This window comes from Oncorhynchus gorbuscha, linkage group LG14 (genome assembly GCF_021184085.1).
Source record: "Oncorhynchus gorbuscha isolate QuinsamMale2020 ecotype Even-year linkage group LG14, OgorEven_v1.0, whole genome shotgun sequence".
In the NCBI taxonomy this organism is placed as follows: domain Eukaryota; kingdom Metazoa; phylum Chordata; class Actinopteri; order Salmoniformes; family Salmonidae; genus Oncorhynchus; species Oncorhynchus gorbuscha.
Window position 1 is genome coordinate 48477566 of NC_060186.1, and position 25859 is coordinate 48503424.

Genomic DNA, 25859 nt, shown 5'->3' on the forward strand with positions numbered 1-25859 from the left:
GCCAAACATGGAGCGCTGTGTGTCCGTGCTCCATTCCATCGAGGAAACCACATTCATGCACTGTGTCATTACATCCTCTTCCTCCAGCGAGCCTTCAGGAGCTCTGCACACGACTCTGGCCTGGACCCAACCTGTTGTTATGTGACACTTGGGTTTAGGCCATAGAGATACAGAGAGTGATGAAGACCGATATACTGTATATATATATATATAGAGAGAGAGAAAGCTACATGTGAGAGAGAGAGAGAGAGAGAGAGAGAGAGAGAGAGAGAGAGAGAGAGAGAGAGAGAGAGAGAGAGAGAGAGAGAGAGAGAGAGAGAGAGAGAGAGAGAGAGAGAGAGAGAGAGAGAGAGAGAGAGAGAGAGAGAGAGAGAGAGAGAGAGAGAGAGAGAGAGAGAGAGAGAGAGAGAGAGAGAGAGAGAGAGAGAGAGAGAGAGAGAGAGAAACCTCCTTCACCATCAAGGTGTTTGGAGGGTTGTTAGGAATCTCTATTCCCACGCTAGCTGTGTGTGTCTGTTTACCAGGCCTAAAGATCTGACCTCGGTTTGAATAAGTGGGGCCATGTGTTCTCTTCCCCCACATCTTGTCTTTGTAGGGAGTAATGAGGTCCTTTCAAAAACCTAGCAACCATGGACCATTGTGGTTTGCACTATAATAGGGTCATTATTGAACAGCAATTTGAGGCTGTTATGAAAGTGGTTTAGAAATAGACACCCAACAACATTAAAGTATGTGATTAGCATCACACAAGGTTCTGTCTGACAGCTACAGTACAGTATCTAACTGTCAGATCCAGGTCCTTGGGAAAGAGTTACAATGTCTCGTTTTGATAAGTAGAAGGCATGCGTATATATTGCTCTGTAATTTGAAAGTTATATGCAGTAAATGTCCGGTCTGTGATATTTGTGGGATGTACAGTATGTTGAATGTACATTCTTCTCAGTGCTACATGAGAGCTCCCAGACCCAGAGCTATACTAACTCACCGACAGCACCTCTCAATGTATGGGGGAATGAGGTCAAAGTTGTTGCTATGGGGGATGATGTCACCCATTGGTGTGCAATACAAACATGATTAAAGTTCACCCTGGGGCTCTCCGTTGTCAGATTGATTGATTAATACATTTACAGACAATTTACATCTGTCAAACATACAGATGCTTTTTTCAGCCTTAAGACAATTGAGACATGGGTTGTGCATGTGTGCCATTCAGCAGGTGAATGGGCAAGACAAAAGATACTCAGCTAGTCTAAAGAAGGCCAGTTTTATTACTTCTTTAATCAGAACAACGATTTTCAGCTGTGCTAACATAATTGCAAAATGGTTTTCTAATGATCAATTAGCCATTTAAAATTATAAACTTGAATTAGCTAACACAACGTGCCATTGGAACACAGGAATGATGGTTGCTGATAATGGGCCTCTACGCCTATGTAGATATTCCATAAAAAAATCAGCCGTTTCAATTTGATGTTATTTCAATGGACACAATGTGCTTTTCTTTCAAAAACAAGGACATTTCTAAGTGATCCCAAACTTTTGAACAGTAGTAATATACACTGTATATTTACATTACCATTCAAAAGGTGAGACAAACATACTCATTCAAGGGTTTTTCTTTCATTTTACAATGTTCTACATCATAGAATAATAGTAAAGACATCAAAACTATGAAATTACACATATGGAATCATGTAGTAATCAAAAACTGCTAGAAATGTATTCCATTTGAAGCTGGTTGAGAGAATACCAAGTGTGTGCAAAGCTGTCATCAAGGCAAAGGGTGGCAACTTTGAAGAATATAAAATACAAAATATATTTTGATTTGTTTAACAGCTTCAAATGGAGTACTTTTCTAACCATCTTTAAGGAGTTCCCACATACGCTGAGCACTTGTTGGCTGTTTTGCTTCACTCTGCGGTCCAACACATCCATCTCAATTGGATTGAGGTTGGGTGATTGTGGAGGCCAGGTCATCTAATGCAGCACTCCATCACTCTCCTTCTTGGTCAAATAGCCCTTACACAGCCTGGGGGTGTGTTTTGGGTCATTGTCCTGTTGAAAAACAAATGATAGTCCCACTAAGCGCAAACCAGATGGGATGGCATATCGCTGCAGAACGCTGTGGTAGCCATGCTGGTTAAGTGTGCCTTGAATACTAAATAAATCACTCACAGTGTCACCAGCAAATCACCCCCACACCATCACACCTCCTCCTCCATGCTTCACAGTGGGAACCACACATGCAGATATCATCCGTTCATGAACTCTGCGTCTCACAAAGACACAGTGGTTGGAAGGAAAAACCTCAAATATGGACTCATCAGACCAAAGGACAGATTTCCACCGGTCCAATGTCCATTGCTCATGTTTTTTTGGCCCAAGCAAGTCTCTTCTTATTTTTGGTGTCCTTTAGTAGTGGTTTATTTGCAGCAATTCGACCATGAAGGGCTGATTCACGCAGTCTCCTCTGAACAGTTGATGTTGAGATGTGTCTGTTACTTGTTACTTGAATTTGGGTTGCAATTTCTGAGGCTGGTAACTCTAATGAACGTATCCTCTGCAGCAGAGGTAAGTCTGGGTCTTCCTTCCTGTGGCGGTCCTCATGAGAGCCAGTTTCATCATAGCGCTTGATGATTTCAAAGTTCTTGACATTTTCCCGATTGACTGATCTTCAAGTCTTAAAATAATGATGGACTGTAGTTTCTCTTCTGCTTATCTGAGCTGTTCTTGCCATAATATGGACTTGGTATTTCACCAAACAGGGCTATCTTCTGTATACCACCACTAACCTGTCACAACACAACTGATTGGCTCAAATGCATTAAGGAAAGAAATTCAACAAATTAACTTTCAACAAGGCACACCTGAAACCTCTTAAGGATCCGCCCATTTTTTTCTCCAATTTTCGCCTAAAATGACATACCCAACTCTAACTGCCTTTAGCTCAGGACCTGAAGCATGGATATGCATATTCTTGATACCATTTGAAATGAAACACTTTGAAGTTTATGGAAATGTAAAATTAATGTAGGAAAATATAACTCAATAGATCTGGTAAAGATAATACAAAAAAACATTATTTAGTATTTTTTTGTACCATCATCTTTGAAATGCAAGAGAAAGGCCATAATGTATTAGTCTAGCACAGACGCAATTTCGATTTTGGCCACTAGATGGCAACAGTGTATGTGCAAAGTTTTAGACTGATCAAATTAACCATTGCATTTCTGTTCAAAATGTTCTATCAAGACTGCCCAAATGCGCCTAATTGGTTTATTAAGAACTTTTCAAGTTTATAACTGTGCACTCTCCTCAAACAATAGCATGGTATTCTTTCACTCTAATAACTACTGTAAATTGGACAGTGCAGTTAGCTTTCTGCCAATATCAGATATATCTATGTCCTGGGAAATGTTCTTGTTACTAAAAATCTCATGCTAATCGCATTAGCGCACATTAGCTCAACCATCCCGAGGGTGGGACAACGATCTGTAGAGATTCGATCTGACCACGCTGGTTGAGAGAATGCCAAGAGAGTGCAAAGCTGTTATCAGGGCAAAGGGTGGCTAATTTGAAGAATGTCAAATATAAAATATATTTTGATTTGTTTAACACTTTTTTTGGTTACTACATGATTCCATATGTGTTGTTTCATAGTTTTAATGTCTTCACTTTTATTCTACAATGTATAAAATAGTCAAAACTAAGAAAAACCCGGGAATGAGTAGGTGTCTCCAAACTATTGAATGGTACTGTATATACTGTTTAATCATTCTTCAGACCTTTTTACTGAAGAATGTGTTTGTTTGTTTACCATTGTGATTTGTTTTAGTGTATTGTTGTGTATAATAACACATATTTTATTGTGTATATTAATGTGTAGTTTCATGCATTTATTGTTTTTTATGTGTATTGTGGTGCTATACAGAGCTCGTCTGGAAAAGAGACCTGGTCTTAACATTGACTCCCTATCAAAAATAAGGTTCAATTAAAAAAATGTAATGTTCAGGCATTTATAGAATACAATATCCTTCACATGCATCTTTAATTCAGGTCGCCCTGTTCTATCCCCTGCAGACAGTGTGTTGTGGCTGTCCTGCTTGAAATAATGGAATCATTGCGTAAGACTGTCAGTCTGTATCGGCAGTAACCCAGTAAAAGCCCAGTGTTAGCAGTGCCCTGCCCAACAGACCATGGCAGGGAGGGAGGGTGCTGGGCTGACTGGCGGTAGGTCGCAGACAGGCCGTCCGGCCACTTCAGGTCGTCTGCTTCTGACTCACTCTCTACTCTACCAGCGGGCCACCCAGCCAGCCGGCCAGAGAGTAGTCAACGGTGTCTACATCCCCCATGTTGGCCCGTTCACTAGCCTGAACTGCTTGTCAATTAGTATGCATGACTTACTACAGACCTCTCACTTTGGGTTTCCCTGGGTTCAATTGGAACACATTGGGCCTTCACGTAGGCTGCTCTGTGTATGTCATGCTCTGAATTCTGGGAGGAAATGTAAGGTTGAAGGAAATTGAGGTGGCAAAAGACAGACTGGTCAATCGAATCTCCTATGTGGAGGCGATTACAATAATTGAGAAAACAAGTGATGTTAGTGAAGATAAGGTAGTGGATACACCACAGCCTGTAGTAAATGTTTGCTGGCAGATAAAATATACGCGTTGTGTTAAAAAGGTGGATTTAGATGCGTTCACTGCCACAGTTATAAACAAGTCAAAGAAAGTGGACGTCATTGTGGCTGCGGCAGAAAGGTTTTTGGAACTTAAGGATTTTATATCTGAAGACTGGCAAAGGGCCCAGAAGACACGCCGGCCTAGTTTTCTCTTTAGCCTGTGTGGGGAGAAGATCTGTTTATTTTTTTCACAGAAAAGTTGTATTTTTATTTTTATTATTGGATCGTTTTTTGGTTAGTTTGTTCAGTTTTGGGGGGGATCCTGTTTCCATCCTGCATAGTAGATGACGGGATGCACATTAAATTGCGTGATCGCCAATATACCAGAAGAAGAAGAAGAAGTCTCTCTTTCCACTCTCTTGTGATACCTACCTGACTCGGATACTTACACTGCCGACCTTCTTCCCGAGGACGGATCTTAACCCTCCCTTCACGGAGACTGGAACCTGTGGAGATTCAATGGAGAGCGAAGGAGAAAAGGCCTTCCTGGAGGAACTTACAACGGGCGGACTCTACTACAGAGGCTACATTAGAATGAGTATTGACTTTTGGAAAGATAATTATTGATTGATGGATTTGATGCAAATCACCCTCCACATGCACCAAGAGAACTAATTGAAGCTCATGTAGACCAAACTATTTGACCAAAGAAACATTTCTGGTTGGTCTCAGGGAATGTGAAACAGTTTGGAAGAGACGGGTTTAGTGAAATGGCAGCAAATACTGTATGTTAAATGAGCAACTAATGAGCATGGAGAGCCTCAAGTTTGACGAAATTACATTATATATTTCAGTCTAATACAGCTATTTACATTTGTAGCTCTTTGTTAGAAGCACTGTTTTTGGAGTAATAACTGTCCTCTCCAAGTTAAGCTGGAAGTAAGCCCGAAAGGATTTGACAAATGTGATTGGTTGACGATAAGACATTGGCCTACGTGGTCGTCTTGCGCTGAGCAGAATATCAGATCTCAACAACGATTGGAGTATTTAACATTACCAGTACCACATCTTTATGATATATATCTTGTCATAAGTGCAACGTGACTGCAAAAGAGACATGTTGGAATGCCAATTTTAATTAAATTAATAGGAATTCTGACGGAAATACAAGACAAATCTTTTTTGTAAATTAGTGGCGTTTTCATTTATTGCTAAAAATAAGCGGACATGATTGTTTTGCTGCGGGATGCGGGAGTGTTCTGCACAATCGAGACATGTGGTCACCCTACTGGTGGCAAATGCGAGGAGCAAAGCAGGAAGTAAAAGCAAGAAGTGTACCAATCAATTTGGGCTGGGATTTATTGATTCAACTCAACTGATGTTACAAAAAATGCATTCCATTGCATGAGCCACATCAGATAACATAGTTTGAGTGAACATTCTACATTACCATGGAAATTATTGCATCACAATACCAGGCAGCCATTGCGAGTGGACCAATAAGTTTGCCAATCACATTTCCAGGGTTAGAGGGCCCCAGCACGTTCTATTCATTCTATTTCTATGTCTGGTGCTGTAGGGAGGGGGCTACAACACCTTGCTCGTTTCAGCAAGGAGCAACAACGTTTCATCATGTTAAGAGTCCACGTCACCGCAGAAACGGACTCAACCGTCCCATCGTCAGTCAGCTGAAAAATAAAAGGTAAACGTGTATGGTGGTTATTTTATTTTCATGACGATCTTTATCCATAACCGTCAGTTACACGGTTATACGGTAATTGTGCCAGCCCTAGATACAATCCTAATCTAGTGTCCCGGTAATAGGAGGGTTCTCATAGAACTCGCTACTCGTGTAACAAGTGTTTGTGTCATGTTTTGTCTTATATTGTCTTGTCATTTTGCTTTCCCTTCTGTTCGTTTTCCCCCTGCTGGTCTTATTAGGTTCGTTCCCTTTTTTCTCTCTCCCTCCCTCTCTCTCTTCTCTCTATCGTTCCGTTCCTGCTCCCAGCTGTTCCTATTCCCCTAATCAATCATCTAATCTTTTCACACCTGTTCCGTATCTTGCCCTCTGATTAGAGTCCCTATTTCTCCCCTTGTCTTCCGTTTCTGTCCTGTCGGATCCTTGTATATTGTTCGCCGTGCTGTGTCTTTGTCTCGCCCTGTCGTGTCTTGTTTCCCTCAGATGCTGCGTGTGAGCAGGTGTCTGAGTCTGCTACGGTCGGTGCCTTCCCGAGGCAACCTACAGTTTATGGTCGAGTCTCCAGTCTGTCCTCGTCACTACGAGTGGAATTAGTTTATTATGTTTTGTTTTCTGCTCTGATTTGTCTAGGAGTATCGCCTATTTCCTTTACTGGAATAAAGACTCTGTTTTCGCCAAGTCGCTTTTGGGTCCTCATTCACCTGCATAACAGAAGGATCCGACCAAGAATGGACCCAGCGACTACAGATGCTCGTAACACTGCCGTCGAGATCCAAGGAGCCATGCTCGGCAGACACGAGCAGGAATTGTCTGCTGCTCGTCATGCCGTGGAGAACCTGGCCGCTCAGGTTTCCGACCTCTCTGGACAGTTCCAGAGTCTTCGTCTCGTGCCACCTGCTACTTCCTGGTCTGCCGAGCCTCCGGAACCTAGGGTTAATAACCCACCTTGTTACTCCGGGCAGCCCACGGAGTGCCGCTCCTTTCTCACCCAGTGTGATATTGTGTTCTCTCTCCAACCCAACACATACTCTAGAGAGAGAGCTCGGGTTGCTTACGTCATATCACTCCTTACTGGCCGGGCTCGAGAGTGGGGCACAGCTATCTGGGAGGCAAGGGCTGATTGTTCTAACAATTACCAGAACTTTAAAGAGGAGATGATTCGGGTTTTTGATCGTTCAGTTTTTGGTAGGGAGGCTTCTAGGGCCCTGGCTTCCCTATGTCAAGGTGATCGATCCATAACGGATTACTCTATAGAGTTTCGCACTCTTGCTGCCTCTAGTGACTGGAACGAGCCGGCGCTGCTCGCTCGTTTTCTGGAGGGACTCCACGCAGAGGTTAAAGATGAGATTCTCTCCCGGGAGGTTCCTTCCAGTGTGGACTCTTTGATTGCTCTCGCCATCCGCATAGAACGACGGGTAGATCTTCGTCACCAAGCTCGTGGAAGAGAGCTCGCGTTAACGGTGTTTCCCCGCTCCGCATCGCAACCATCTCCCTCCTCTGGCTCAGAGACTGAGCCCATGCAGCTGGGAGGTATTCGCATCTCGACTAAGGAGAGGGAACGGAGGATCACCAACCGCCTGTGCCTCTATTGCGGACTTGCTGGACATTTTGTCAATTCATGTCCAGTAAAAGCCAGAGCTCATCAGTAAGCGGAGGGCTACTGGTGAGCGCTACTACTCAGGTCTCTCCATCAAGATCCTGTACTACTATGTCGGTCCATCTACGCTGGACCGGTTCGGGTGCTACATGCAGTGCCTTGTTAGACTCTGGGGCTGAGGGTTGTTTTATGGACGAAGCATGGGCTCGGAAACATGACATTCCTTTCAGACAGTTAGGGAAGCCTACGCCCATGTTCGCCTTAGATGGTAGTCATCTCCCCAGTATCAGATATGAGACACTACCTTTAACCCTCACAGTATCTGGTAACCACAGTGAGACTATTTCCTTTTTGATTTTTCGTTCACCTTTTACACCTGTTGTTTTGGGTCATCCCTGGCTAGTATGTCATAATCCTTCTATTAATTGGTCTAGTAATTCTATCCTATCCTGGAACGTTTCTTGTCATGTGAAGTGTTTAATGTCTGCTATCCCTCCCGTTTCTTCTGTCCCCACTTCTCAGGAGGAACCTGGCGATTTGACAGGAGTGCCGGAGGAATATCATGATCTGCGCACGGTCTTCAGTCGGTCCAGAGCCAACTCCCTTCCTCCTCACCGGTCGTATGATTGTAGTATTGATCTCCTTCCGGGGACCACTCCTCCTCGGGGTAGACTATACTCTCTGTCGGCTCCCGAACGTAAGGCTCTCGAGGATTATCTGTCTGTGTCTCTTGACGCCGGCACCGTAGTGCCTTCTTCCTCCCCTGCCGGGGCGGGGTTTTTTTTTGTTAAGAAGAAGGACGGTACTCTGCGCCCCTGCGTGGATTATCGAGGGCTGAATGACATAACGGTTAAGAATCGTTATCCGCTTCCCCTTATGTCATCAGCCTTCGAGATTCTGCAGGGAGCCAGGTTCTTTACTAAGTTGGACCTTCGTAACGCTTACCATCTCGTGCGCATCAGAGAGGGGGACGAGTGGAAAACAGCGTTTAACACTCCGTTAGGGCATTTTGAGTACCGGGTTCTGCCGTTTGGTCTCGCCAATGCGCCAGCTGTTTTTCAGGCATTAGTTAATGATGTTCTGAGAGACATGCTGAACATCTTTGTTTTTGTCTACCTTGACGATATCCTGATTTTTTCACCGTCACTCGAGATTCATGTTCAGCACGTTCGACGTGTACTCCAGCGCCTTTTAGAGAATTGTCTCTACGTGAAGGCTGAGAAGTGCTCTTTTCATGTCTCCTCCGTCACTTTTCTCGGTTCTGTTATTTCCGCTGAAGGCATTCAGATGGATCCCGCTAAGGTCCAAGCTGTCAGTGATTGGCCCGTTCCAAGGTCACGTGTCGAGTTGCAGCGCTTTCTAGGTTTCGCTAATTTCTATCGGCGTTTCATTCGTAATTTCGGTCAAGTTTGCTGCCCCTCTCACAGCTCTTACTTCTGTCAAGACGTGTTTTAAGTGGTCCGGTTCCGCCCAGGGAGCTTTTGATCTTCTCAAAGAACGTTTTACATCCGCTCCTATCCTCGTTACTCCTGACGTCACTAAACAATTCATTGTCATGGTTGACGCTTCAGAGGTAGGCGTGGGAGCCATTCTATCCCAGCGCTTCCAGTCTGACGATAAGGTTCATCCTTGCGCTTATTTTTCTCATCGCCTGTCGCCATCGGAACGCAACTATGATGTGGGTAACCGCGAACTGCTCGCCATCCGCTTAGCCCTAGGCGAATGGCGACAGTGGTTGGAGGGGGCGACCGTTCCTTTTGTCGTTTGGACAGACCATAAGAACCTTGAGTACATCCGTTCTGCCAAACGACTTAATGCACGTCAAGCTCGTTGGGCGTTGTTTTTCGCTCGTTTCGAGTTTGTGATTTCTTACCGTCCGGGTAGTAAGAACACCAAGCCTGATGCCTTATCCCGTCTCTTTAGTTCTTCTGTGGCTTCTACTGATCCCGAGGGGATTCTTCCTTATGGGCGTGTTGTCGGGTTGACAGTCTGGGGAATTGAAAGACAGGTTAAGCAAGCACTCACGCACACTGCGTCGCTGCGCGCTTGTCCTAGTAACCTTCTTTTCGTTCCTGTTTCTACTCGTCTGGCTGTTCTTCAGTGGGCTCACTCTGCCAAGTTAGCTGGGCATCCCGGCGTTCGAGGTACTCTTGCTTCTATTCGCCAGCGCTTTTGGTGGCCTACTCAGGAGCGTGACACGCGCCGTTTCGTGGCTGCTTGTTCGGACTGCGCGCAGACTAAGTCAGGTAACTCTCCTCCTGCCGGTCGTCTCAGACCGCTTCCCATTCCTTCTCGACCATGGTCTCACATCGCCTTAGACTTCATTACCGGTCTGCCTTTGTCTGCGGGGAAGACTGTGATTCTTACGGTTGTCGATAGGTTCTCTAAGGCGGCACATTTCATTCCCCTCGCTAAGCTTCCTTCCGCTAAGGAGACGGCACAAATCATCATCGAGAATGTGTTCAGAATTCATGGCCTCCCGTTAGACGCCGTTTCAGACAGAGGTCCGCAATTCACGTCACAGTTTTGGAGGGAGTTCTGTCGTTTGATTGGTGCGTCCGTCAGTCTCTCTTCCGGGTTTCATCCCCAGTCTAACGGTCAAGCAGAAAGGGCCAATCAGACGATTGGTCGCATACTACGCAGCCTTTCTTTTAGAAACCCTGCATCTTGGGCAGAACAGCTCCCCTGGGCAGAATACGCTCACAACTCGCTTCCTTCGTCTGCTACCGGGTTATCTCCGTTTCAGAGTAGTCTGGGTTACCAGCCTCCTCTGTTCTCATCCCAGCTTGCCGAGTCCAGCGTTCCCTCCGCTCAAGCGTTTGTCCAACGTTGTGAGCGCACCTGGAGGAGGGTGAGGTCTGCACTTTGCCGTTACAGGGCACAGACTGTGAGAGCCGCCAATAAACGTAGGATTAAGAGTCCTAGGTATTGTTGCGGCCAGAGAGTGTGGCTTTCCACTCGTAACCTTCCCCTTACGACAGCTTCTCGTAAGTTGAATCCGCGGTTCATTGGTCCGTTCCGTGTCTCCCAGGTCGTCAATCCTGTCGCTGTGCGACTGCTTCTTCCGTGACATCTTCGTCGCGTCCATCCTGTCTTCCATGTCTCCTGTGTCAAGCCCTTTCTTCGCACCCCCGTTCGTCTTCCCCCCCCCCGTCCTTGTCGAGAGCGCACCTATTTACAAGGTACGTAGGATCATGGACATGCGTTCTCGGGGACGGGGTCACCAATACTTAGTGGATTGGGAGGGTTACGGTCCTGAGGAGAGGAGTTGGGTTCCGTCTCGGGACGTGCTGGACCGTTCGCTGATTGATGATTTCCTCCGTTGCCGCCAGGATTCCTCCTCGAGTGCGCCAGGAGGCGCTCGGTGAGTGGGGGGGTACTGTCATGTTTTGTCTTATATTGTCTTGTCATTTTGCTTTCCCTTCTGTTCGTTTTCCCCCTGCTGGTCTTATTAGGTTCGTTCCCTTTTTTCTCTCTCCCTCCCTCTCTCTCTTCTCTCTATCGTTCCGTTCCTGCTCCCAGCTGTTCCTATTCCCCTAATCAATCATCTAATCTTTTCACACCTGTTCCGTATCTTGCCCTCTGATTAGAGTCCCTATTTCTCCCCTTGTCTTCCGTTTCTGTCCTGTCGGATCCTTGTATATTGTTCGCCGTGCTGTGTCTTTGTCTCGCCCTGTCGTGTCTTGTTTCCCTCAGATGCTGCGTGTGAGCAGGTGTCTGAGTCTGCTACGGTCGGTGCCTTCCCGAGGCAACCTACAGTTTATGGTCGAGTCTCCAGTCTGTCCTCGTCACTACGAGTGGAATTAGTTTATTATGTTTTGTTTTCTGCTCTGATTTGTCTAGGAGTATTGCCTATTTCCTTTACTGGAATAAAGACTCTGTTTTCGCCAAGTCGCTTTTGGGTCCTCATTCACCTGCATAACAGTTTGATTTGTTTATGATCTTCCATTTCATAGGCGGCTGACGTTCAACCATTTGTTTGCGTTTATTTGTCAAATAGCCTGTGGATTCCTCTGGCTCAACTATAGCTCCCTTTGTAATTCTATTTTGACATTTCCAGTGCCAATCTTGGCTTTGCTCCCCAAGTTATATGACAAAAAATATGTTAGGAAGTCAGTCATTTCTTCATTTCTTACATAATTCACACAGTCAGTCAATCAGTGTGCTCCTGTTGTATACTGTGTTTACTGTGCTGTTTTAATCATTTCCATATTACCAGTAAAGCACACTATACATTTTTTCAAGTTAGTCATTTTTATTGGTTGTTCTTCATAAGTCGACACCCTCCCATCAGAAGCGATTTAAAAGGATCCCTCATTAAAACAGCATTACTATACAATCAAATACTCGTCCCTTCTTCCCCATGTCAAATCTAAGGGTTTCTCCCCTGGTCCTGTGTATTCAGTAAAGATGTACACAATGGATCCGGAAGGAGGAACCGTAAGCTTTGTTTGTTGAGATCAGCTCGGCCTTTGAATGGGCGGCGGGGGGGGGGGGGGGGGGCACTGGGACATTTCCTTAAAGGCTTTTTGATAAAACCCAAAATCAATGACTCAATACCGTGTCATTGTTGAAATGACTTTCAGAGAGGGCGAGAGATAGACAGCACTTTTGACAGACATTTAGTCACGCCCTACAGCAGTGATCACCAACCTTTTCTGAGTCAAGATCACTTTTGCAGTCAAAAAGCAAGCTGAGATCTACTGCTCAGATTAGTTTTTTTTACATTTACCCACACAAACAGTTTTGTGGGAATGAGGTTTGGGCTGTAGGCCTAATACATTATTACAGCATATTGGCTTTATGATTGGCCTGCCAATATTGTTAATCAGATCATATTATATTTCAAAACTCGAGCTTTGATAACAAAATAGATCAGTTGATTTAGCACTTGTGAGGCACTGTGGAGCATGAATTGAAATAATGTTTTATTTTTATTTTACTGGACTGATGATACCTGCATCTGATGGTCAAAACACGACGTCAGTGATCTTCAGGTCGAAAGGTCGGAGCTCTAGAAATATGCCCGAGTTCCCGACTTGGAATTCCGAGTTGGATGACCGTTCAAAACTATTTTTCCCAACCGCCTCTCACAGTCCCTGCTCTCTCCTTCCTTTCCTCCCGTGAGACTGACCAGAGAGAGGGGACACAGTGGGGACACAGTCTTCCACCTGATGGCGAAACTCGAGTCGCATCGCATCTGCCTCATGCACCAATTCATGTTGTTCCTCTGACCAGGGAAAGTTAAATATTCCTTAATATTAAAATCGACAAGACGAGCTGCTAATAATAATAATAAGAAGAAGAATTTGTTGCAGCTGCAGCCAGAGCGAAAGTAGGGAGAAGCACATTTTGTAATAGTGTTGAATAAAAACAGTGACCGCGCTGAATATAAACTTAAACATGAACTCACTTGTAAAAACAGCAGCTCTTTGCTGTATTCGTTGACAGTCTCTCTGTGATTAAAGCTCACGTAGGCTAGTAGCCTATTAAACTTGGCTGTGGCCAGGGTCATGGTGGCTCTGTAGCCACGGTGATTTGAGCTATCCAATTGGGCAGCAGTGGGTGCACTCGATTTAGGCACAGATTTGCTGGTCCGCCGGGCAGGTGGAGTTTGTCTCATGGGAACACTTTGCTTAACCGGTGCGCAGGACTTTAGAATCAAGTGCACCTACCGGCAACAGCTCAACACGATATTAAAAAAGGAGCGCAAGCCTTTATCGTTCGACCGGTTGGCGACCACCACCCTACAGAATCTAATGACATACGTTTTCTCTTTAAGTGTATGACGCCTACATACTCCCAATGGTAGATCCATGCCAAGTAAGTTCAATGTGGATTTTATATGCACTGCACTCCTATTCATTATATTCTGTTACAGTATTACCATGGACAAAGGATCTGCCAAGCACATATTTAAGTCATCTCTTTCTCTCTCTGACAACAAAGTTCAACTGTGAATTGGGGTCTTATACTGCAGCACCCAATTTAGCCCAACCGAAAGTTCCAAAATGTTCACATACATGAAATTCTATGTTTGTCCCTGATGCAGTAGCGAGGTTAGCTTGGTGTTTCTGTTTAAACAGTATCCACGTACTGAACATGTCATTTGAGAAAAACAAATGGAGACTTTGGAGTCATTTGGCCATTTTGAGAAACGCTTTGATTCGGGTACTAAAGGAAGACATAATGAATATCCCGAAGTCGCCATTCTAACCTGGTCAGTGGCGTGTTCCTCTGTGTTTTCTTTCGGAAGGGGAAGAAATCGCTGGAGTGTGTAACCACACTGGAAGAATGTGTGTGTTGATTGCGATCTCACATGACACACATACATTCTGCTGTGAGGAATGTCCGTGGTTTTTCCAACTAAATGCTAACAGCTGTTTCAGAGTCATGTGTTTGATGGAGGTCGAGAGAGCGCTCTGCTTTTATTTACTTTGGCCACAGCCTTGGAAGGGGAGTACTTCCAAAAGAAACCAGGCCCGGCAGAGAACAAAATTCCTTGGTTTCCGCCAGCAAAACATGGCATGTGTTACTTTGGTCATTACTTTCGTTGGGAAAAACCCCTGTTTATACTGGCGACTGGGCCACAGCTGGGTTTTTACAGGTCAGCACGTTTGTTTTTACATTGAGGGTATGTACACATCCGATTACACAAGTTGAAAAACACTCAGAGAGATTCCTTTTCCACGGGTTTTTGGGAAACGCGTGGGACGCCGACGTTCATTTTCACACGGCACAGAACAGAAAGATAGCTTTGGTGTTCTCCGGCCTTTTAGCATCAAGACTCTGAACATGTCAAAATCGAATGATTGCATCTCTACTCTCTGAAGCTTTTGTCAATGGGGACCGGCGAGGGGTTTGACATAACCACGATCGCAACGGCTCCAATCGGATTGAAGTTTCAATAGAAGAAAAGGCTGTTTTGGTATGTTGTATTATTTAGAAGAAATGGCCCCTCTCAATGTACCTCAACAGATTGACTCATTTTTAAAACAACAGCAAATAGCCCTGCTGTGTGTTATTATGAGAGCCCAGTCATGCTTCAGGGTACTTACTTCCTTTGTACTAAGAGCTCACCTTACAGTCTCTGTCGTGGCACTTCATCATCCATGGGCCTGTGACATCTCAGATGAGTTCTCTACTATTTCCCCTATTTTCAGACAGAAGTGAGGCTCTATCAAATATTGTAGCTAGCTGCAGTTAGAATGACAATGATGCTGTGTACCTACTATGCACAGTACCAGTCAAAGTTTTGGACACACCTACTCATTCAAGGGTTTTTCTTAATTTTTTATATTTTTTTCTACATAGTAGAATAGTAGTAAAGACATCAAAACTATGAAATAACGCATATGGAATCATGTAGTGACCAAAAACATCAACATATATTTTATAATTGAGATTCTCCAAAGTAGCCACCCTTTGCCTTGATGACAGCTTTGTACACTCTTGGCATTCTCTCAACCAGCTTTCACTGTGCTTCCAGTGTTCTGTGAATATGTTTAGCGCCTCCCCTTTCCATCGGTCCCTGGTATGTCCGCCACTCTTACTACACACAGTAACCACCAGCTTCTTGGGATGTTTGGAGTGTCAGTGGTGCCGGTGGTGGTGGCCCAGAATGCCTGGTATGAGATCTTTATCTCTCTCCAAAACACTGGTTTCTGGCTTGCAATCTTAGCCCTCTGAGAATTTCTCATTCCATACTGTAGACCAATTCCATTTGGTATGTGTTTCTCTAGGTCACATTTCAGTGACATATATATGGATATAGGTAAACGCTAATTGCCGTTTGCGATGAAACAAGTAATGCTCCTATGTTTGCAATGCATTTTTCCTCGTTAGGTGGATAAACGCTCGCTCTAAGTCAAAAAGATATAAACATGCTGATGTGCATTTACCCTCCCTCTGCTCCACGACTGCTCCCTGTTGAAGATGCATCTCCTGGTGTTTATCTTAATAATCACTTAATACTCCAATATTGCAGTAATAATACATCTGAACTTCTAAGAAGGCTTGCGTTACTTTATTACAGTGGCTAGTAAAAGTCCACACACCCCTTGCACTGTCTTCATATTTTGCTGCCTTAAAATTACATCTAAAAAGAGGTTCCATTTTTTTTTCTATGGACCTACACAACCTACTCTGCATTTTCAAAGTGAAAGAATATAGAGGGTTTCACTCTGTGTTGTATTGTGTTGGATTTGACCCCCAAAAATGTAATTTAGACCAAAAAGTGAATTTCTTTGCAGTATTACTTAATGGTCTTGTTAAGTAATACTGATGGTTTGGAGTGGATTTATGGAGTGAATGCAATTTTGTTCATCAAGTATTGTGGTGGCAGCATCATGTTATGAGTATGCTTGTCACCAGCAGGGACTGAGGGCAATGCCCAGGTAAGACATTAGAGGAGACCCTGCCTCAATCTTCTGAATACTTAACCCTGGGATAGAGTTTTGTTTTTTAGCAGGAAAATTACACACATTATAATGCCAAAGATACACCAGAGTGGCTTTTCCAATAGGTGTTTAGTGTTCCTGAGTGGTCCAGCCTCGGTCCTGACTTAAATATGCTTGTAAATCAGAGACAAGGTTTGAATAAGGCTATTCATCAATGATTACCAACCAAATTGAGCAATTTGCTAGAATCTCAGTCAAAATTATTCATAGCTGTAATGGCTGCCGAAGGTGCCTCCACCATTTATTAACTCTGGCGTGTGAAGACAAACGCAATCAAGATCTTTGTTTTTTTATTCATTTGGAAAATGTTCTATAATTTTTCTTTCACTTTGAACATGTGGAGTAGATTATGTGAGGGGGGGGGGGCAGCAAAATGTGCAAGCTTTTTAAGGAGTTTGTAGACTTTTACTAGGCACTGTAAAATACATACTTTCCAATAAGTACAATGTACTTTCCAATACAAATTAAGGTGAGTTTGAACCTATTCAACTTAAACATTCATCTCTTCTTCTTCCTATTCACTATTAACCCCTTTCCATCAGCCCTAAAGAGGCTCAAGCCCCAGGAGAGGAGGGAGACAAGTGGGCGCTGAGGAATGCACTTCAGCGCTAACACAATAGACATCTTATGTGGAACATGAAAATAATATAATTCACTGCTAATGTGATTTGATGTTGGACTGTCACAGTCCCACAGTGCACACCAAATGGGCAAGAGCATTGGGAGTGGCTTGGACTCTTACTTACATCAAGGCCAAAGTATTGTTATAGTGAAATAGGTTACATTATTATATTAATAAAACATCAGTTGTAGACATTTCCGACCCACTCTGGTAATGAACTGTTGCATAACAGCAGGAGAGTGGGATTTTAAAAATATTTTTTACATATATTTAATTGAACATTTATTTAACTAGGCAAGTCAGTTAAGAACAAATTCTTATTTACAATGATGGCCTACCCCTGCCAAACTCCAACCTGGACGACACTGGGACAATTGTGCGCCGCCCTATGGAACTCCCAATCACAGCCGTTTGTAATACAGCCTGGAATCGAACCAGGGTCTGTATTTTTTTAAATGTTACCTTTATTTAACTAGGCAAGTCAGTTAAGAACAAATTCTTATTTTCAATGACGGCCTAGGAACAGTGGGTTAACTGCCTGTATTGACGCCTCTAGCACTGAAATGCAGTACCTTAGACCGCTGCGCCACTCAAAATGTATTAGGCTAACTGCTAGCACAGCCTGCCTACTGTTGATGACTGGGTTCCTGCTTTAAACCTGATTAAGTTCTCTGATAGAACATCCCCTGTATTTTACTCATCTCCATAACCCTACGTCTCTGTCTGACTGATCTGATCCTGTCACGATTGTTTAGAGATGGATTGGACCAAGGTGCGGGGTGGTAGGCGTAAATCTTTCTTTTATTTAAATGACACCAAAAAATAAAAAATACAAAACGAACGTAAAGCTACATACAGTGCAGAAAGCAACTACACACAAACAAGATCCCACAAACTAAAGGTGGAAAAAAGGCTGCCTATGACTATACCCGGACAACAAAGAAATAGAAAAACTAGAATGCCCACCCAAATCACATCCCGACCTAACCAAATAGAGAAATAAAAAGGCTCTCTAAGGTCAGGGCGTGACAGATCCTCACACTGATACCTTTTTCTTCTGCTCTGTTTGGTCCATCCGCCACTGTAGGATGATTACACAGCCCTGAAAACACTGTAAATGATCTCCTGTTCAATGAACAATGAAATGCAACTGTTTCGAGATTCAATTGTCTCTCTTCGGATTTTTAAATGAGGCTCAGATTTCTTTAAGTGCAGGGAGAGAAAAAAGTAGAAGAACGTCGCAGAACAATAAATAGTCCAAATATGAACTCACTGACTCTTTTACTGTATTGACTTATTTTCCCATTCCTTATGGCACCAACGAAACCTCCATGCCAAAAACATGTTCCACCTTAATACCGTCTAATGATTCAATTGAAAACAGACTGTTTATTCAATTTTGTCCGCGAGAATATTACGCCCCTCGTTTGCTAGTTTTTATTATGGACCCAACATTTTGGATGTATTTAGACAGCCATTTCATAGGGCAGACGTTTTGCCACATAAGGAGATGTATGCAAGGTGTCTTGAATGCAATAATCGTGTATAAATAATTCATTCACGACAATATTTGATTTAGGTAACAGATCTTATCCACACTGGTTATATGGTCCATTCTCTCTTGGAGGCCAAGTTTCTTTTGGAGGAGCAATATGGGAGTAGTGGAAGGCAACAGGCCTGATATATTATTTCTCTGAGAATGATACGTTTCCCTAAAAGGGTGATGGCACCTCATCTTTCTTAAAGCTTTTGTGTTGCATGTAAGGCGTTGGCTCGGCTCACACATTCCCATTTGGGATGTGTTGGCGGACCAAGGACCATACCATACAATACTTTGCTCTTGGCGTTCATCAGTAGCAGTTATGCCATGCTGAACAAGGCCCCACCACAAAATGCATCCCACACATGGGGAAGTAAAGAGGGAGTTTGTCAGAAGCTGTTTGCATAACCCAGTAAGAGAGATAACCCACCAGGGTCTGCTGTCTGTCACACAATGCAGACGTTTCCTCTCCCAACCCCACCCGCCTTGATTAACTGGAGCAGGTTCAAAGGTTTGATATATAAATCAGTCCTCACTGCCAATGCATTATTCATGGAATGGCAGCCTACTCATATCTGTGGTATGTGTGCAGCAGCAACTACAAGGCACATAGAATAATACTTGCTAGCATTATGAATATGTTTTATATTACATTGAGGTGACCATTAGATGAAGTTAGAATGCTGTTGGAAGGATTGTGGCCGTTTGGGATGTTATTGTGGATGAAGGAAGGTCTTATAAACCACTTACTGCAGATATAAAACATGTTTATTACTCGAGATCAACAAGATGGATGAATCAGACTAAAGGCGGCTGTTATGCGTAAGTCAACCTTTGCTAGACATGAATACAAATGAAATGAAAGAATGTCATTTTACGTCCAAATGCCTGATGCCTATGAGGAGCAGATTGGAATTTCCTGTACCATTGGCCATTGATCAAATGTCATGGGCTTGGCAAGTGTATCCACACAGACACTAGAGGAAGAGCAGGATAACGTCTCGATAGTCTTGTTGAAACACTGCTCGCACAAAACTCTAATCTTTCCATGAATGACACTAACGTTCATGAACGATATATTACTTTTTTAGGGCACATTTTTAAAATTCACATTTGAGTGGCTACAAATTATAAGTGTTTCACAATGTGTCTTCGAGTAAATCAGACGCTGTCAATGACGTGAGTCAGTATCTATGAACTGTGGTTTTGGCACATTCTTCACATCATCGTTCCTTGTGAAATTACAAAGTTCATTCTCCTAACTCATATATCATCAGCACCTCAGAGACATCCGTTTCTAAAGTCTGAGGTGTTGTCAGTATGGTTCTGTTGGCTGAGAGGAATTCATCTCCAATATGCTGTTGTCAAATCCCATGGCTCAAGATCTGTACCCACTGTCCTGTCCTCTGAATGGATTTAGGACAGGGTTTCTTAAACTATGGGTGGGGACCCAAATTGGGCCCTGGGCATGTGAGAGGTGGGTTGAGTTATGAGAATAAATCTACAATCACACACTATTTATTCTTCATTTCTGTCGTTGTAGGAGGATTTTGGGTCATGGGAAGACGGTGAATTTCTCATTTGGGTCTTGAGCTGAAAACGTTGAAGAACCCCTGGTTTAGGAAGTGGGAGAACATCCTGTAGCGTATAAGACAACAGCCCTGTGGATTGTCTTCTGATCTTTATAAGCCTATTTTAAATGTATTTTGCATATTTTTTCCCAGAGTACACTGCACAGGATGCTAATAGACAGGTAATACACAACCAAGCAATAACCTTAGTGATACAGCAAGCTCAGTAAGTCTTACATTTGTAATTATGCTGTCATTTTGGTTGGACAAAATTACTATCTGCTACTGTCATCTCTAAGAAAACAGTGTGTGGGATTTCCTGTATCACTGAGCCTAAACAATAATAGAGAGGACCATGAAAACAGTGTCAACAAGCAGGCCTCCCATATCAGATCAAACCCTGGAGATTGTGTAGATAAAATCTATATGAAAGACAACAAAAGCAAACATTCTCTTTATTTGGGAAAGATGATACTCATGCAAATGTTTCCTCAGAACAGATGAAGTGGTCTCCTCTCTCTAGGTTCACTTAGTTTCCCAGAATGAGTTGCCGTTAGCGCACCAAAGCAATGCTTATTTTACAGAGAAGCATGTATTTGCGCGGGAAAAAAAATATCTCAATATATGGAACATATGTAGAAACATATGTAGATTTAGAAATCAGATGGTTCACTTTTTTTTTTACATCATTAATAATCTAAGTAGTCACGAGCCGTGAACTTTCAGTTGCAAATGTAGTTCATCAACAGAGTCATGTGCTGTAGCATGAGAGTTACTCAATCCAGCAGGCTGAGAAGGTCATGCAATATTTAAGACAGGAGAAAATGTATCATAACGCATTAGTACTATTTTGCCCAAGGCTTCATGCCACCAGTTCTGAAAAATAGTAAGAAATGTAAGGTGCTACCTGAAATCAGAGGTGGAAAAGTACCCAATTGTCATTCTTGAGTAAAAGTAAAGATTCCTTAATAGAAATTAGGAAAGTGTAAAACTGAAAGTCACCCAGTACCACTTCCTGCACTACTCAACCAAAATGCAATCCTCATTAGACAATCATGAATTCACTAAACATTCTTAACTCCACAGAGCACACTCTCCCACGTGAGAAAGCTATTTGAAGCCATATTGCATGAGCTGTTTGCACCAGGAAATATTTGTAGAGAGAGTGCATGGTCATGGACTTCCTTTGGGACCAGGCCATTTAGCCAGTTGGCTTGAAACAACACAGGGGTGTGGTGACGAGGGCTGCAGCTGAGTGGGTCATTTTGGGGACACGGGACAGTGGATGCACTTCAGAAGAGAAAAAGGAGGACCACCCTCTTCAGTGAAATTCATAAAAATAAAAATAGTGAAACATTACTAAATATATTAACTTCACCAAATTAATTGATGAAAACACACTGTTTGCAATGAAGGTCTATAGTAGCACCAACAGCACTCTGTAGGGTAGCACCATGGTGTAGCCGGAGGGCAGATAGCTTCGGTCCTACTCTGGGTACATTGACTTCAATGCAAAACCTAGGTAGCTCGTGGTCCTCACCCCCTTCCATAGACACAGTAATTATGACAACTTCCAGAGGACACCCTCCAACCTATCAGAGCTCTTGCAGCATGAACTGGCATGTTGTCTACCCAATCAAAGGATCAAAGGATGAATCTTGTACTGAAAGCACAAGCTACAGCTAGCTAGCACTGCAGTGCATAAAATGTAGTTGATTCAAATAGAGAGAAAGACAATAGTTGAACAGTTTTGAACAAATTAAGAGAGCTATATTTCTTTTTTTTCACTTTCACTTTCTTATCTAGTGAATGCAGCTAGCTAGTTTAGCCTACTCAAACACCTGGCACAAACAGAGGGATGCTATCTAGCAGACTATGGCTATCCAACACTGGATCTCTTCCAAGTCAAGGTATGCTTTTGTTTTTATTAATCTATTGCCACTTGGTATGTACACTGTACTGCGTGATTGTAGCAGTTTTACTAACGTGTTAGTTCTAGTAACTATGTTGATGACTTGACATTAACAAATTAATGACAATGATGTAGGTGTAGCTGTTATGATATGAAGGTTTGGCTTGGAAAGGTTTTTTCGCCTTGTCATAGACAGCCAATGTGTTGTGAACTGAAGTCCACAAGCAATGAGAAAAGGTGAGAGGAGGAGAGTGCGTAGACGAGAGAAGGAATTATACAACAATCGGGCTGTTATGAAAGTGAATAGTGTTTGCATGTGATCAGGTGTGTATTCATTCCGCCAATTCTGTTGTAAACCTTGTCTTAAACGGAAGCGAACGGAACAAAACGGGGATGAACATACCTGAATTTGTCCAATAGAAACTCTTGTTTGCAACTATTGGACTAATGATTACACCTTAGACCAGCTAGATATAGGCAAGACTGTGCAAAGTGGTATTGAATGTGTCAATGTCTGTCACCTTGATTAATGAAATGTATCTCAACCTGTGCACCTACATTGTAAACTTTCCTTCACAGGCTAGGTTATGACCGAAAAGAGCTTCTGGACATCAGAACAGTGATTATTCCCCTCGAACTAGATGAAGATGTGTTTCTTTAATGAGTTCGACACGAAGGATATACTGCTTTGTGAAGACAAGGCTCGTCATCAGCATGAAGAAAATACAAAGGAAAAGGGGGAGGAGGGCGGGGATGAATTACCAGGAAGTGTACTCAAAGCATGTGCTGACCAACTGACAAGTGTCTTCACTGACATTTTCAACATCTCCCTGACTGAGTCTGTAATAACAACATGTTTCAAACAGGCCACCATAGTCCCTGTGCCCAAGAAAGCGAAGGTAACCTGCCTAAATGATTACCACCCTGTAGCACTCATGTTGTTAGCCACGAAGTGCTTTGAAAGGCTGGTCATGGCTCACATCAACACCATCATGCCAGAAACCCGATTCGCATACCACCTCAACAGAGCCACAGATGCCGGAATTTCCTACCTGGAAAAAAGGAACACCTATGTGAGAGTGCTGTTTATTGACTACAGCTCAGCGTTCACCACCATAGTGCCCACAATGCTCATCACTAAGCTAAGGACTCTGGAACTAAACATCTCCCTCTGCAACTGGATCCTGGATTTCCTGACGGGCCACCCCCAGGTGGTAAGTGTAGGCAACAACACATCTGCCACGCTGATCCTCAACACTGGGACCCAGAGGGGTGTGTGCTCAGTCCTCTCTTGTACTCCCTGTTCACCCACGACTGCGTGGCAAAGCACGACTCCAACACCATCATTAAGTTTGCTGACAACACAACAGCCTGATCACCGACAACGACAAGACAGCCTAGTACATGTCCTGGTAATCCATCTGGCCCTGCGGCCTTGTGAATGTTGACCGGTTGAAAGGTCTTACTCACATCGGCTGCAGAGAGCGTGATCACACAGTCGTCTGGAACAGCTGATGCTCTCAAGTATATTTCATTGTTACTTGTCTTTGGCTTGTCTGGTGCGTTCATGTCACTGGGCAGCTCTAGTCTGTGCTTATCACTGCCTTGTAACGCAGCTGCTCGCCATCTGACCATAAGGCGCTATAGTGGATAGTGCATACGTACAGCCCAGTACATCACTGGGGCCAAACTTCCTGACATCCATACTAGGCGGTAGCAGAGGAAAGCCCAAAAACTTGTCAGACTCCAGTCACCAAAGTCATAGACTGTTCTCTCTGCTGCCACACGGCAAGCAGTACTGGAGCGCCAAGCCTGCTGAACAATTAATCAGATGGCCACCCGGACTATTTACATTTACCCCCCCCCCCCTTTGTTTTTACACTGCTGCTACTCACTGTTTATTATCTAAGCTTAGTCACTTTACAAATTACCTCGACTAACCTGTACCCCCGCACATTGACTCGGTACGGTACCTCCTGTGTATAGCCTCGTTATTGTTATGTAATTTTCTTTTCACTTTAGTTTATTTAGTAAATATTTTCTTAACTCTTATTTATTGAACTGCATTGTTGGTTAATGGCTTGTAAGTAAGCATTTCACGGTAAGGTCTACACCTGTGACAATTTTTGTCGATGCATGTGACAAATAACATTTTATTTTATTAAATATATAAAGTAACCTCATGATGGGTGTAGGGAAAATTCGACAATCATGTGGTTACCTAAACCTATCGATGTTGCATTAAGCTGGGTAAATGGAATATGAATTACAGTCATCCAATATGCTGTAAGACAAATAAGGCCATGCTCTTAAAAACAATTATTTTTTTCCCTCATCTTAAACAGCACCAACCACCTCTGTATCTCTCTCTGAGTTGTCCAGATCACCCCACTTCCTGTGATAACTTCCTGATTTCTGCCCATCAAAACAAGCAAACCTCCCCACCTTCCAGGAACATCAACTGCCCAATCAGCCAGCAGAATGCAAACAGTCAACCATAAACACTGTCACAAAAATATAATTGTGGAGACAGGAAAAGCTTTGTCTGTGAAATGACAGCCAGCGCAAATCAGGGGGAACATTTGGTGGCGGGAAAAATGCCGAGCTGTAATTTGACTCGAGAGGATATTTTTGCGTCTTCAGTCTTACAAGAAAATAGTGTGGAATGCAAGATGCTGGCACTAACATTTACCCAGAAGAACAACAACTCAACAACTATGATGTTGAAATGTCAACGCAGCAAACGCTCTGTCTAGGGGTTATTTCCTTTTTTCCTTTTATGCTCGCTTTGAGGGAAACAACACTGAGTCATACATGAGATACCATGTTCTTCCGGACGACTGTGTGATCTCACTCTCCTTGACAGACATGAGTAAGACTTGTAAACAGGTTAACACTCACAAGCCGCCGGGCCAGACTGACTCAGAACATGCGCAGAACAGCTGGCAAGTGTTTTCACGGATATTTTCAATCTCTCCAATTCCCAGCCTGTAAGTGCTTTGAAAGGCTGGTCATGACACACATCAACCCAGACACCCTCGACCCACCCAATTCACATACCGCACCAACAGATCCACAGATGACGCTATCTCAATAGCACTTCATACTGCTCTCTCCCACCACGATAAGAGGGGAAATAACTATGTGAGAATGAACGTTTAACACTATAGTGCCCTCCGAGCTCAGGACCCTGGGACTAAACCCCCTTCTGCAACTGGATCTTGAACTTCCTGACGGGCCGGCCCAAATGGTGAAGGTAGGAAACTGTGGAGCAGGTTGAGAGATTCAAGTTCCTTGGTGTCCATAACACTATGGACTTAACATGGTCCACACACCCGCATAGTGATGAAGAGGGTTCAACAGCTCATTTTCCCCCTCAGGAGGCTGAAAGGATTTGGCATGGATCCTCAAGAAGTTATATAGCTGCACCATTGAGAGCCTCTTGACTGGATGCATCTCGCTTGGTATGGCAACTGCACCGCCCTTGACCGCAAAGTGCTACAGAGGGTGGTGCGGACAGCCCAGTACCCATCCAGGACCTCTATATCAGGCAGTGTCAGAGAAAGGCCAGAAAAATTGCCAAAGACTTCAACCACCCAAGATTGTTCACTCTGCTAACGTCCGGCAAATGGTACCGCATCTCTTGGACCAACAGGTTCTGAGACAGCTTCTACCCCCAAGCCATAAGACTGCTAAATAATTAATCAAATGGTTATCCGAGCCACAGTATCTGCATTGACCCTATCCCCCCCCCCCCCACACACACACACACACACTGCAGATGCACACACATACACATACATAAGTCACACACGCATACCGACGCCAAACACACATA